The 16170-nt window shown below is 32.5% G+C and overlaps 1 long non-coding RNA gene across 2 annotated transcripts; it reads left to right on the top strand.

Moving 5' to 3' along the window:
* Positions 1–1205: 1205 nt before the first annotated feature.
* LOC145106202 (uncharacterized) lies at positions 1206–2717 on the top strand. 2 transcript variants are annotated; one of them, XR_013707491.1, is made up of 3 exons: positions 1208–1697; positions 2277–2320; positions 2409–2717. It is a non-coding gene; the product is annotated as an uncharacterized LOC145106202 (long non-coding RNA). The 2 variants fall into 2 exon arrangements; XR_013707490.1 differs by having other exon boundaries at positions 1206–1697; positions 2277–2717.
* The last annotated feature ends 13453 nt before the right edge of the window (positions 2718–16170 follow it).

Here is a 16170-nt window from a genome sequence, read left to right as displayed (position 1 = left end):
AAGATAGCATAGTTAAGAAAAAAAGATAAATACATAATAATAGTATATTTATTTTATTAACATTGTCATTTGTAAGTATTTAAAATTTATAAATTTTAACCAATATTGAATTTTTTAATTATAAAAATTTATTTAAGTAATGTATTTAACATGAATAAAGCAAAAACAATAAAATATTATAAGTTAATTAAAATGAATAAATCAATAAATTAATATAATTAAATCAAGTTATATAATTTAATTAATTAATATTAAAAATAAATAAAAGATGATACAAAATAATTGATTATAAATTACCAAAAACTTCCTTATAAACAATATTGGAAGTTTTATTAGTTAGCCTACCATCCTTATCTAAAATTAACAATTTTAATCTCTCTCTGCTTTGAACTCTAGATAAGGCAACATATAATTGGCCATGTGAAAAAACAGGATCTTTGAGGTACAAACCAACATTGGATAACGACTGTCCTTGACTCTTATTAATAGTCATAGCAAAACATACAGCCAATGGAAACTGTATTCTTTGGAATTTGAATGGAATTTTTTTTTCTGATGGGGTTAAAGACATTCTTGGAATAAAAGTCTGATTTCCAATATTAGTTCCAGATAAGATACATGCCTCGATAACACGTTTACCCAATGATATCACTTGGAGTCTTGTTCTATTACATAAGCCGTTTTTCTGATCAATATATCTCAGTAACATAACTGGAACACCGATTTTTAAAACTAACTTATGATTTGGTAGACCCGAAACTTTGATACCATTTAAAACATCAGGTGAGTATAAATCTGCATCAAACTGATCATGGACAAATTCAGATTGGCATATACTATCTGAACTTAAATATTCAACCTCATCTCCTTGAAACTTCAATAAACTAATACGATGATAAGATTTGACATATATTTGCATTATGGTTTATAAAGTTTGTAAGTGGGACCATCCTTGTAATGTAGTTACAATCTAATATTTTTATGTCAAGAAAACATAAATATAAAATATAGAGTTACCACTAAATCATTTGTCTTTAAAAATGAATTGTACATCAATATTATATATAGACTATATATTTATATTGTAATATCTATTTTTTTTATTTCTAAATTGTAATATAGAATTACAGTTTCAGTACTGTCATTATAGAGTTATTATAGCTTAAGATTTTTTATACTTTATACACTTTGAATTGTATAATTTAGCATTAAGATCCCCTATTTTGAAATACTGGCAGCCACGTATGAAACCCCCTAACCTCCCAAACCTAACGTACCCATCTACATTTCTAGGTATGCAAAAAAGGAAGAAAGGATCAATGGATGCATACAATCAAACGTAGCCCTAAACCTATCTATCCAATTGACTACAAATCTTATATGGGGCGTACAATAAATCATCTGAAGCTGTTGGAAGAATGTGTATGTAGGTCAGAGCCTTCACGATTAAACTGCATACAATGATTGGTCTCGATATCCTCCAAAATCAGGAAATCAGAAGGATGCGATTACTTACATATTATCGTGTGTTTTGAAATGGAACGTGGAACGATTAGGAAGAGGATATCGTCATCGGCATGAGTCAGCCCAAGCAATGATGAATCAGAATAAAGTATGAAGGCGAAGAAATGATGAATCAGAGGAAGTTGTCAACGTTCTACAAAATCCTTTAGGCGAATCTATATACCGATTTGGAGGTAATTTAGACCCCCAAAAAATCTCGTTTTTTTAAAATTTGAATTCTAATTTCAAAATTTCAATATCGATTTTTTTACATTGATTTTTCAACAACAAATTAAAATCTATACTTTCCTAGTAAATAGGGATGATTTTTAGGTATGAATTAAAGGATAAACGTGTATAGGGGCTAGATTTTACATGTAGTCGATTTTTCTCGACAGGACCATTTATGTGAATTTAGAAACAGACACATCTGGATTGAATTCAAAAAGACGACTTTACCCTTGATTGTTTAAAGCTTTAAATCTGTTTTTGTAAAGAGGAAGCAAATGCATTGGATGCTCAGGAAAAGGTTTTGGAAATTGCAAGCATAATAGGAATTAGGATTACCATGGCTGTGATTGTCTGAAACATGTTTTCTATTGCTGTGGCTTTTTTTAGAAGTGAGATGTTTCTTTAGAGCTATATGTTACTTTTTATATCATAATATAAGTTATTGGGTTTATCATCAAATGCTACAATTTTTGTAAAGATTATTCCATCAAGTAGTTGTGTTATTACGTGTATTGAACATAGTGTAAAATGCGTAATTTCAGGAACCATAGGACCATTCGTCCAAAGATGAGTGCACATTATCAGAGTAAGGTTCATCATTTTATTTACATTTCTTTTTAATTTACTAACACTCAAGGAAAAAACTTTTAAAAAATATTATTTTTATTTACAAGAGGCACAAGTAACGCAAAACATTGAAGCTACTTTGGGTAGTAGAAACATGATTGAAGCTGTGAGACTACCTTCTGGGGAAGATATCGGTGAATGGCTTGCTGTCAACTGTTAATATCCTTCAATTCATAATTTGAATCTAATTTTGACTTTGAGTTTTGAGTTTTGAGTTTTGATACTTGATTTTTAGCACAATAAGAATTAGGATTACTGTGGGTGTGGCTCACCAATTTGATATTGTAAAACCATGTATCATTTACATTCGTGAAGTTGAAATTGAGCTTTTATTTACCCATGTCAAACTTCGACTATTATGGCCTTTTACTCAAGTACATTGCTTTTGTATGATTTAAAGGGATTTATAAAGCATAATTATGAAAAAAATATATTAAAAAAACTCTGAAAACAGTGTTTAACAGTTTTTCAACAGAAAAGGACAATTATGCCCTTGTACACAAGTACATTACTTGTTTTGAATTTAAATTTAAATATTTAAATGGATATATAAAGAATAATTCTGCAAAAAATAGTAAAAAAACCTTGTAAAAACAGTGCTTAACAGTTTTTAAACAAAAAAGGACAATTATGCCCTACTAAGAAAATTCATAAAAGTTACTAAAAAGATATAAAACCAATCTATGGATTTAAAGACCACAAGCTTAATGAAACAATTGTTTGACCAATTTATGGATTCTTGATTTTCAATAGAATCAGGTATGTACCAATTTAACCTTTGAAAAACCATTACAATGTTCCTATAAATAAGATTAAATTGAATTCTAATTTTCAAGAATGACTTTTTATCTATTAAATAATTTAATTTTTCATTTTGTACGTTCTGAATTTTTTCATATTAACTCGTCAAAAAAAAAGACATATAAAAATATCAAATAGATTATAATATTAAAAAGATATCGTTGAATATTCAATATGAATATTGAGTTTATTTCAAGTTTTATAAAAAAATATATATGAAAACTTTCCATTTTATTAATTTTTAGGTTGATTTTTTTTAGATTTAGGTATACCTACGTGATTGTTCAGTACATTATCAATTCAAGCAGATTTATTCAACATATTTAAGATTGATTAGACACGATGAAGATGAAGATGATAACAAAAGTAAATTCTTTGTAATTTTTTTATCATAATTTTAAATGGTTTTAGTTATTTTAATATAATTCTTATTTGTTGCAATGTAAAAACTATTCATTATATATATATATATATATATATATATATATATATATATATATATATATATATATATATATATAGTGTTTAACAGTTTTTCAACAGAAAAGGACAATTATGCCCTTGTACACAAGTACATTGCTTGTTTTGAATTTAAATTTTAACTGTTTTTAAACATTTTATGTTCAAAGATTAATTTGAGTGTACTATTTCATCTCCATAACAGGTACGTGTATGTCTACAATAAAACGTTTCTCATGCTATGAGGAGTGGAAGCATAAATGAGGTTAAAAAGTTGAAGACAAACATCATCCATGCATCATTCACTGGTATTATTACTAATTCTCATTTTAATTTACATTTTTGCGTGTTTTTACATAGGTATAAATGCAATAAATTGCAATTTACTTTGAATAATTCAAGCAATTCTAGAATAATTGTGATACAAATCAATTTTAAAGCAAAAGCGTCAAACCAAGTGAAAATGTACTGTTAAACCATTTGAAATAAACAAAACAAATGTATCAAAACAATTGAAAGTCCCCAAAATACTTGAACGAAACAACGAAATAGTCTTTAAAAGTACATTGTTAAATTTGGAACATGTTTACAATTTTTTTTTGTCTGTTTTTCTTATTTTCTGGAAACTACTTTGAGTATATACAGAAAAAAAAAACGGTTTAGCAGCACATTATGCTAATTGTTATATTATTTCCAGCAAAGTAGGATGAATCGAATGATTAATGCTAATTGCATTAATCATTTATAGTAGAATAAAAACAGAAAAAAAAAACAGTTTAACATCACATTATACTAATTGCTATATTATTTCCAGCAAAATAGGATGAAAAGAATGATTAATGCTAATTGCATTAATCATTTATAGTAGATTTTATAAGAATGAAGGTTCGATATCAAACACAAACCATGAAGAAGATGAAGGAGAAGCAAATAAATGTAGAAATATGAACGATAGAATAAAGACTAACCTTATGAGTTGAACTTTGATGAAACAGAAATTCTGAGATGCAGTCGAAACAGAAAGAATACGAAGCAGAATACCATATATCCAAGTATCCGGTGAATATATAATTCAAAAACTGAAAGGATTGTGATGTTTACGAAATTTAAGGTAAGATGTTGCGTTATCTTTAAGGTGATTACATTTTTAGTGCTAAATTTGTATAGAATTATATAGATATAGATAAACGAAATATAATTGAAAAATTCTTCCTGATTTTATGTGATTTTTAATGCAAGTTTATTAGAAAAGGAAGATTTGAAATTTGAAATCCGGAAATTTAAGGTAAGATGTTGTGTTATCTTTAAGGTGATTACATTTTTAGTGCTAAATTTGTATAAAATATGAAATCTGAAAATTCATAATGATTTTATTTTATTTGATTTTTAATGCAGGTTTATTATAATAGGAATATAGGAAGATTTGAAATATGAAATCCTAAAATTGAGGATATAGCATATTAATAGGGACAACTAATTTTTTCGGTAAAGGGAAAATAAGAAAATTAACTTAGCCTTTTAAGCTGGAAAAATTAATGGGGGGAAGCTCATAGAATGCCAGGTGGCGAGTTGGTACTGTTTTATTAGATTAGGAGATATGCAAGTAAGAGAAAAAAAGAGTCAATTCTTTATATTTTATTATATGCAGGTACGAGAAAAAAAGAAGAAAAAACCAGGTTAGAGAAAGAACTTACAAATCAAAGTTTTTTTTCTTGAGCCCTAAAATAAAACGCATGTCTTCAATGAATGTTTGCAGTCTCCTATAGTGTAGAAAATAATATATATATATATATATATATATATATATATATATATATATATATATATATATATAGAAAAGTGAATATGTGGCTGTATTTATGTAATATTAGGTATACAACCATCAAATTTGACTTTATTTTGATTAAAAATCATATTTTTTTCATTGTTAGCTTTTTCCTATTGCTTTTAAGCTCATATAAATTATTGATTTCATAATTTATCCCCAACATCTATCTATTTCAAATGTGTTGTTTATATTAGACATCCAGTAGGCTTCATAACTTTCTTTAACACCTACCATATGTATACTTGCATGATTCTTTTTTGATGTGTTATGGGAAGAAGTTTATTGAGTTTTTAATGAACAATTTCAATCTTTCACTATAATTTTCTATATTAAATTTGAATATGAAGACTTATCAGTAGTTGATAATGTATTCTTATACATGGTTTGTGGTGCAAAATTAAATATTTAAAACTTCATAAAAATATGTACAAAGCCTATCATCTAGTCTAATAGAGGATATAAGAAAGATGGTAGAGAGATTTGATTGCATTTTGTTAAATCAACGTAGTTTTTGATGGTTCTATACCTAATATTAGATACATATTCCCTAAGCCTCTATATATATATATATATATATATATATATATATATATATATATATATATATATATATATCATAGTTGTGTGAAATCGAGAAGATGAAAGAATAATCTCCATTGGCATTTCCAAGTTCGAATGGTGTAGGGACGAATGCGAAAGTTGGTGCGAGAAGGATGACCAGAGGAGGGGCGCGGATGAAGGTCATGTGAGAAGGTTGGCGTGGTAAATTCAGCGTTGGTAAGTTGGCGGTAAGTAAATAGGCGGAGGAGGTGGTTTCCAATAGTGGTTTCCGACGGTGGGAGGCGGAGGGAGATGACAGAAAAACAGATCTGAAGAGAGTCAAGCGGTGGCGGTCTGGTTTCCAACGATGGGAGTCGGAGGGAGATGAAGAACAACAGATCTGAAAAGAGTGAAGCAGCGTGGTCAGGTGGTTCAAACGGCATGCAGTTGCCTGACCTCCTCCTCACCTCCGACGTACCTACCGTCAATATCGTCTTTTTGATCTCGTCGTCACCACTCATCTATGAAATCGATAGACACGCTCGTCGATTGAACGGTTCGACACTTGTTTTTCAGCTCCCGGAATAGAAATCAGGCGGTCAGATTTACCTAATCTTACCTCCTATGTGATAGTATTGATTCTGATGGAGATTTCTCCGGATTCGTGATTTGTTTTTTGAGATCGGGAACAAACTCTGGTGAAACTAGATATGGAGGCGTTTCAGCGGAGAAGAGGTCGTGAAGTAGATTCTTAGAAAGCGGAAAAACAGCATTCTGACGGTGGTCCGACATCCAAGGCTGCCGGCTGCTCGGTGGCAGACCGGTGTTGGTGGAGCTGCTTCGATTGTGGGGTTTGATAAATCAATGTAATTGCTATGGTGGTGGTTTGGATGGGGTATTTTTTATTTTTTAATTAATATTATAACAAACGAAAAATTAGATCATTAAATTAATGAAGAATAAAATGTTTTTTAAAAGAAGGGACTGAATAATGCTCTGAGATAAGAATTGTTATCATTTGAATACATATATATCTATCTCTTGAATAATGCTCTGAGATAAGAATTGTTATCATTTGAATATATATATATCTATCTCTTCTAATAAATGAAACCTAAAAATGCTAAAAATGACCCGTGTCAGTTTTTTAGAATGTCTTTTTGATAGGTGACATTTTTTTATGATGATTATTATTTTTTTTTTTTTGTTAACAAATCAAATTCAATTCAAATTTTGAAAATACAAAATCATATCTTAATAATATTATTATGTTTATTTTTCTTAACAAATTAATTCATAATTACTTACAATCGACAATATCTTGGTTTTTTTTTACATTTATTATTTTTTTTTTGTTAACAAATCAAATTCAATTCAAATTTTGAAAATACAAAATCATATCTTAATAATATTATTATGTTTATTTTTCTTAACAAATTAATTCATAATTACTTACAATCGACAATATCTTGGTTTTTTTTTTTTACATTTATTATTTTTTTTATCTATATAAAAATTTTAAATATACGGACCGGGGTTTCCACGGGTTATAACCTAGTATATATATATATATATATATATATATATATATATATACCCTTATTAATAAAAAAATAGTTTCAATTGACACATGTCATTTCCATAGCCTTCCAAGTCAGCATATGCCACTTGTCCTTCTATGAGACATTTCCAACAAATTCAGTTTTCATTTAAAATCAATATCAACAAATCCGGTAATCATTAAATTCGATTAAAATACCAAAATTAATGTGGTCAAAAGAGGTGACAATTTGGAATTCAATCTACACCTAAAAATGTAGACCTTTTAAACGGAATTAAGTCTCTACTCAGTAGACAACGATTTTGAAATTTAAAATTTAAAAAACATCATCTGTAAATAAGGTAATTCAATATCTACATTCCTTTAAATTATGAATTTCAAAAACAAAAAAAGTTGTCAAACTAATAATCCGGTATCACATACTTACTTAATGTGATAAAACTAATATCTCCCGATATTTATAAAAATTTTGACGATTTGCATGAAATTTATCTACAAATATATACGTTCATGTGATACGATAAGGAAGCTCATTCGTCTTCTTCCTGTTTCTTTTAGATCTTTCTATTCCATCTGCTTCATACAAGTTCAACTCGGTAGGTATTCTATCTGTTTCTTTCTATTTCGTACTGTTTCTTTATTCTTCTTTCTACTTTTTTTTTTCTATTCCATATGTTTCTGTCATCTAACTATTGTTCCGATTACATTACAATTACTGTTGTTGTTTGTTTGTGTTTTTCTGTTTTTTTTTCGAACAAATGAATGTTTTCCCAATTATAGCAATGAACTTTCACAGTACAATGCTACAGTTGGGATCCCATTATCAGGATCATATGGACTGTTCACATCGTCCTTCAGAACCTTTACTATGCCTTATGTGCATTTCTAGATAGAGGATAAAAAACAAACAAAAAAGTCAATACAACTTCCTAAAAATATTCACAAACCCCAATCAAAATATCGAAAAAAACAAAAAAAACAAGGTCAATATACCTTTCTAAAATATGCAAGGTCCGAGACTTTCTTTATAATTCTTATAGAGCATAATGCTGCTTGTACATTGTAAGAAGGTAGTAAGTACAACATATTGTGGAAAAAATATTTGAATGGCCATACACTTTTTATTATGTATTTTAGTATCGGACCTAATTAAATCAATTAGAATGGCACTTACCTTTTAAATTTTTATTCAATATTCATCGCTGTTCTTAAGTTTATGTAACAACAGTTAATATATGTTCGAAATTTCAGTTTATGTCCTTAAAATAGAAAATGCCACCCATACTTTTCAAATCTTTATTCTCAAAATAAAAAGAGCATGCGTCTCTTTTCTTGGAATCGCTATGGTAATCTTTTTTTAAAACTCTCACTTTATAGTTAGAAGTCATGTTTTAACATCCAAAGTGGTTTTGTAGTAAAGTTTGTTGACTATACTAATAAAAAATACTTCAGTTACATCTTTTATTATTTACTCATGTTTCTTTAAATGTTAATCTAATTTACTAACATAAATGATCACTTTGGAATGACAGAGGAATGAAAGGAGGAGGGGCATAATGGTCAAAAAATAAATCATCGTCCTCAACTTCATTCACAACAGCCCTTTCTTGAAGCTTTCCCCCATTTCCAGATACAAGAACCATTCCTTGTCTTTGGGGATTGGTTTCCATTCAAGGGTATTTTAGGAAACAAAAAAACTTAAATGAGGTGGGTGTATATATATTGAAGCTTTGTGCAGATTGATACTTTCAAAATTATATAAAACTTTTATTTATTTGTTTAATAACCAACTATATTCGGTCTCTAAACTTTATGTTAATAAAATCTCACATGTATTTAAGAATATATAGTTGGTTATTGAACAAAAAATAAAAGTATATTACTATTTCATGTATTTAACCTATAATTTATGTAATTTCGCAAGAATAAAAAAGTAGACATGAATAATAAAATTATATATTAGAAACCAACTATTCCCTATCAACATTTGATCACTATAGATTTTTTTATTAGTCAAATTTCCTTAAACTCTTTTTTGTGTACTGATTATACCATTATTTCCTACAAGAAACCTGCTGCTACAGTTGTTCATAATGGTGTATACGATACAAATTTAAAAAGTTTAGTAGGGCCCCTATATGTACAAATAAAATCAAAATGACTAAATGTATATATAGTGAATAGATGTATGGAGGATTTCAACCTAAACCATATTAGATATCATGACAAATTAACAAGATATCACATAAAAGATGGAAGCTAACCTGAGCAAGGACATCATTCATGATATCACTAGCAACAACATCTCCATGACCCACTATCTGTAAAATAGGAAGTAATCTTATTTGGAGAAAAGGATTTGAAATCCCAGAAATATCATATTCAGGAGCATATGTACTGTTCATAGCATCCTTCAGAACTTTTACTATGACCTCTGTGCATTTCTAGATAGAGCATAAGAAATAAACAAATGGTTCCTGGTATGTATTTAATTTATAATTATTCACTTTTATATAGAAACTCGACGAGTTGGAGGCTCCAAACTCATCGAGTAGAGATGAATTGGAACGCAGATTTTGGAAACCTACTCGACGAGTTGGGGAACCTCAACTCGACGAGTAGGCTGGCAGAAATGAAACCCTAATTCCGGGGTTTTGCACCCTATTTAAACACCTTAACCCCAAGGTGTTGGCCTCATCTCCAGCCTCCACTGCCAAAAACCCTAATCTTGAAACCCTAAGCCATTTTTGGTGATTGTGAGCTAATCTTGTGCTTTCTTGGTGAGTTGAAGAAGGAGAAGCTTGAAGGAGGAGCAATAACGTGTGGGAGGAGAGTAGATCCAGAAGTTGAGCTTCATTTCTGGTTCATTTGAGGCATAAAGCTTCAACCTTGTCTAGGGCATGCTTAGATCTAGTTTTAGGATGATTTTCTTCATGTTTTGGCCCAAAGATATTGATGGTTGGGATTTGGACGTCCCACTTGGGCAAACCCTTCAGATCTAGGGTCTTAAAGGGGCTTCATGGCATAAAGGTGCCAACTTTATGGCCATGGAAGTCCCATGCAACTTCTAGACCATCTTTTTGGTCTTTTAAGCCCTAGTAGGTCATGCATGCGAGTAAAGATGGGAGCTCTACGTGACCAAATTGTCCCTAAAGTCCAGATCTAAGACCTCATGGTCTATCTCGAAGTTTTAATGGCTTTTGGAGTTGGATCTAAGCCCTTTTGGGTTAGGGTTTGAGTTTATGCATTGGGGAGAGGTTCTTAATAGGTAAAGTTGGAAACTTTACCCTCCAAGACATATTTCCAACTTGGATCTAGAAGGTAGGGCCTTGGTTTGAAGAATAGAGACTTAATGCATTAAGAAGGATGACAAACTGAAGAACTCGACGAGTCCATAAGGGAACTCGACGAGTTGATTTGGAAGTGTCCCGACTCTGTTGGAAAAAGAAGGACTCGACGAGTTGTAGGAGAAACTCGACGAGTCAACTCAGGATATCGCGATTCCGTGAGTCAAGGAGGAACTTAGCGAGTTAGAGGAAAACTTGATGAGTTGGATCGCAATTCCATGATTTTATGATTCTTGAGAACTCGGTGAGTTGAAGGACAAACTCGACGAGTCGAGTCAACTCGGAGCGTTGACTTTGACTTTGACTTTGACCAAGTTGACCCGTAAGGGGTTATGAGTGTGAAAGGGTAATTAAGGAAATCTTTTATGTTTAGGATCTTGAGTGGGGTTGACATTCGGAGCCGAGGATTTTCAACTACTTCTAGTATTCAAGGTGAGTTACCTTCCCTGTATGAGTGGGTCGAAGGCACCAATGTCGGCCCATTAGTAGTTGTTTATGGTAGAGATGATTGTCTTTGTGATAATTGTCTGGTATGCCACTATCTGTAGAGATTTATGTGCTTGTATGCTATGTTATTATGTGGTAGTGGTAGAAGGGGGAAGTAGGCCACGTAACCGGTTGGAAATAAACTGGAGAGTAGGTCGGGCACCCAGATATGCCTGACAATATGATTATGATATGATATTATGTGGTAATGGTAGGGGTGAAATAGACCCGTAACCGGTTGAAATAAACCGGAGGGTAGGTCGAGCACCCAGATATGCCTGACATGGGTAGGTCGGGCACCCAGGTATGCCTGACAGGGGTAGGTCGGACACCCCTGTTATGTATAACATGGGTAGGTTGAGCACCCAGGTATGCTCAGCAGGGTAGGTCGGGCACCCAGATATGCCTGACAGTATGTTTATTGTATGGTGTCACAACTAGCAACTTGGGGTTGAGATTTTGGAACTTGTACAAAACAAATTCCTCTATGTAACCTTGTTGCATCAAAATAGTGAAATTCAAACTACAATGTTATATAAATTCATATGAGCATACATTTAGAATCAAGTCGAAATAGCCTCTTATAAGCCCAAGTTTGATCCAATAGCTAAACAAAATCGAATTTTGGGCCTTTGCCCAAGAGTTCTCAGCCCAACACCTTATTGGACCGAAAACTCTTCCTTGGGCCTTAGTGGGCCGAAAACTTTTCCTTGGGCCTTATTGGACCCAACTAAACCCGAAAAGCCCATACACATTTCAACAATCGAAAACCTTTCGTTTGGGCCTCCCTTTGGCCGAAAACTCTCTTATTGGGCCAAATAAAGCCCGAAGGCCCATGCTCACTCCAAAAACCGAAAACCCCTCTACACACTTGATAAAATCGGGTTTGGCATAAGACAAAAAAAAAAGAAATACTAAAAATAGTGACACCTCAATGCTTTGCACTCCTTGAACCAAAGAACAACCAAGCCATGTATGAGATTAACCTTCATGCATCCATGCAACACTCTTATTTACCCACAATGCAAAAATGTCATTTCTTCCCTCTCCTTTCTTATATGCGGCCGATCACCACAACACACACACACACCAAACACTTTCTTCCAACTCATTCTCAAGGACTTCCTATCATCTCTGTCTCTCATTTCGTGTGTGTGCCATCTTCAAGGGGGGTTTTTCTTTATAAACTCATAAGAACTTGGTAAGTATTCTTGTAAACTTCAAGTATTTTTACATCACTTCAATCCAAAACTCCTTGTTTACACAACACTTTCGTGTGTATAATTCTTAGAACATTCCCCATTTTCGAGTGACCTTCAAGATTACACAAGGCTAGGATCAACAACTTCTTTCTTCTTCTTCCTACAACTCACGAAATCCACAAGGTGAGCTTCATACCCCACTATTTTCGTGTTTTTCATACTTTTTTTGGGGGGGGGGGGGGAATACAATTCAAGTTTCTTTTAACCATTGGATATTTACATGCACCTACATGTTTATGTATCAACTTGAGCTTACAATGTTGAATATCTCATGTTGATACACCATAAACTCGAGATTTACAAGCCTCATTTTTGCTAGATTAAGTTTGTCTTTTGGATAATTTCATGCTTCATAGTTATGTGTTGAAATACTTGTGTAAAAATGTATTTATCTTATGTAGTTTCATAAAATCGTGATGAGCATGTTCATTAACACATTTGTTATACAAAAATTCGTGGACATGGGTTTGGTCACTCAAAATTTTCGAAATCATAGTATGTATATATCCATGTACTTTTGGATACATACATGCTCCCCTTTTTATAAATCTACACTAATATTTGGATAAAATATTGAGTTTATCATTTATGGTGTTACAAAAGTCGTGACATATTTGAGTTAAACTTAGACAACATATTTGGTGTTATAAAATTGCAAAAACCGGTAAAAAGGGATGTTAAACATAAACATTAAGTTTGATATTTTACTTAAAATAATATTATTGGTAAAATAGTCGTAAACTCATCATCATCATTTTTAGATGGTTTATAACTCAAGATAATATGTTATTTTTGCAACATATGTTACAACTAGACATATTCACTAAAGTCTATTTTTATGAAATGTTATAAATAGTTTAACAAAAATTATATACAAAACAGTTTTATGACAGAAAAACGTGCGTGTCATAAATTGTCTGTCATAAAACTCTTATTGCATGAGTAATAAGCTGTGTGTCATGAAATCAGTAAACCGCGTGTCATAAACAGCTTGTTATCAAAATCGGTAAAATGCGTGTCATAAAACATCTGTCACGAATTTACACTAGTAAAGTTATTTCATTATACAATAAAGAGATTCGAAGTTTGCGTAAATCCGTTAAGGCTTTAGTGAGACACTATCTTCAACGTACCTACCTAGTGTACATTCTAAGTCCTGCATTATAACCAGAGTCTCCTGGAGGAAGAGCGAGATAGTTGTGTATAGATCTATACGGGGATTGACACCCCCACACCTGAGCTGTTCGCTACTGCTAGACGGGGCCAGTCTAGGGTGACAAATATCTTACCGATTCCGACGCCTGAAGAACGTCGTAACATGCATAACAGTCACATCAAGCACGGTTATAATAATTCACTTAGGGATTAACAATACTATATTGATTTACGGGAAGCTTACACTTCACCGCTTTTATAAAATATAAAACTGCATTTTTCCTCCCGGTACACCATTGGTTTTCACTACTGGTTTAAGGTTTAAGACCACAGTTTTTCATACAAAAGAAAATATAGGATTTTCTGGGAACATACAATTACAAACAAAAGAAAACAAAGGACATGCATGCATATATTCACAGTTTTGGAACGAGACTTACAAACCATTTTCATGAGAAAATACCGGATTTTCTAGAAACATACAAATCATTTCAAACAAAGATGTTACAAATCTTTTCATACAAATATGCTTATGAACTCACCAACATTCTATGTTAACGCTTTTCAAAATAACTTGTATTCTCAGGAACATAGTAAGCAGGTACTTGAGCTATGGATGTTGGATATTTGGCTGCATTTTAAAAATTACATTTCTGTCACTTTTGTGTAATTTGTGAGCAAATACATTTTGTAAACAATGTAAGTCTTTTATCTCAATGTATGTCGTTTGGTTGCTATGTTTCATTCATATTCAATTGTTATAATACTATACAATGACGTCATCCGCCCCCGGACGTTTCCGCCGTCCTGGTTCGGGGGTGTGACATATGGTATGTGGTATGATGGAGGAACTCACTAAGCTTTGTGCTTACGGTTTTCAGTTTTGGTTTCATGTACTTCTTCTTCGAAAGGAAAGGAGTCGGCATGATCGCAGCGTATCACACTATGTTTTCCGCACATGAGATCTTTGGGAGATATACTCTGATGTTGTTTTCTTATGACATGTTTTGATTATTGACATACAAGTTTTGATACAAAATGATACTATGGAGGTTTTCAGACTATTGGTTTTATAATTACTTAATTTAAAATGAAATTTTTGGTCATGAATTTTGGGATGTTACAAGTTGGTATCAGAGCCTTGGTTTGAGGGATTCAGACACACTTTCGGGGGTGTCTGGACTCAAATCGAGGGTTTGAAAGGTTTTTACAAGAAAAATAATTTTTCTTAAATTTAAAATTAAGGGTTTTTGAGAAAGAACAAGGAGTGTGATGCGTGCAATCGGCCGAGCTCAAGTAAGTTTTCCCCAAGATACCCATACATGTTATGTTATGATATGATATGATATGATTATGAGAACTGCATGCTAGATTAGGGCTAAGGATCTAGGAAGGATGCCTTGTATGCCTGTTGTATGTGTATGAGAACTGCATGCTAGATTAAGGCTAAGGATCTAGGAAGGATGTCTTGTATGCCTATTGTATGTGCTTATTGAACTACATGATAGTACTGATTAGTCAATGATATGATGACCTATTTAGGATATGCCTGGCTTTGGGTACCCAATGCTCGAATTTTGCTTGCTTTGTGATTTTAGGAGTTCTATTTATCTTTAATTAACTAGTAAACGAATATGTTAAGTTGTATATTATGAGGACTAAATAATTTCAGAAGGTTAGGTCTAACTCTATTTCGCAGCTCTTGTCTGAGTCCAACCGGTGTAGGGTAGGACCTCTTATTCCAAGAATTATCTGGTCTTAGTGGTATATAATGGTATTCGCAAGCTAGTTAGGGAGAGATAACAGGGACTTATTATGCAACTGACGGCGGAGAGTGGGTTAGAGATTACCCTAACGTAAGCCTAGGATGAGAATAGCGCAAAGAGCAGTAGTAGTGAAAGGGACTTGGTGGAGTCAAGGCAATTCTTGAGGAAAGTACGGATAGATGTGGAAGGTAGTATGGGCCCGTACTACTGAAAGCAGAGGATCCGTACTCGAGACAAGGAAAGCTGAGATAAAACCAGGGAACTTGTAGTGTGTGTGAGGTCTCTCGATGTTATGTATGGCCCTGACGATTGTATGGTTTATTTCAGATGGTGGTGACGTGTCATGGAGCAGGGGCTCAGGGTCTGGGTCAGGTTCGGGTATGGGTTCCGAATCAGTTGATGATGGATTACGCGAGTTTATAGCATCTCTGATTACGAGAGGCATCCTTGAGGTGACCTCGGTGATTTTCAGGTCGATCACGGAGGGTATCATTGAGCTGATGGAGGATCACCTTAGGGAATTCAGGAGTGACATGACACCTGCCCAGTCTGGGACTCGCACACTCTCCTTCAAGGACTTCAGGGGATGTGGAGCAGCAGACTT

The sequence above is a fragment of the Lactuca virosa genome, chromosome 4 (genome assembly GCF_052849685.1).
Source record: "Lactuca virosa cultivar CGN04683 chromosome 4, Lactuca_virosa_CGN04683_v6, whole genome shotgun sequence".
Classification (NCBI taxonomy): domain Eukaryota; kingdom Viridiplantae; phylum Streptophyta; class Magnoliopsida; order Asterales; family Asteraceae; genus Lactuca; species Lactuca virosa.
The sequence above is the reverse complement of the archived record's forward strand: the minus strand, read 5'-3'. Positions and strand labels throughout refer to the sequence as shown.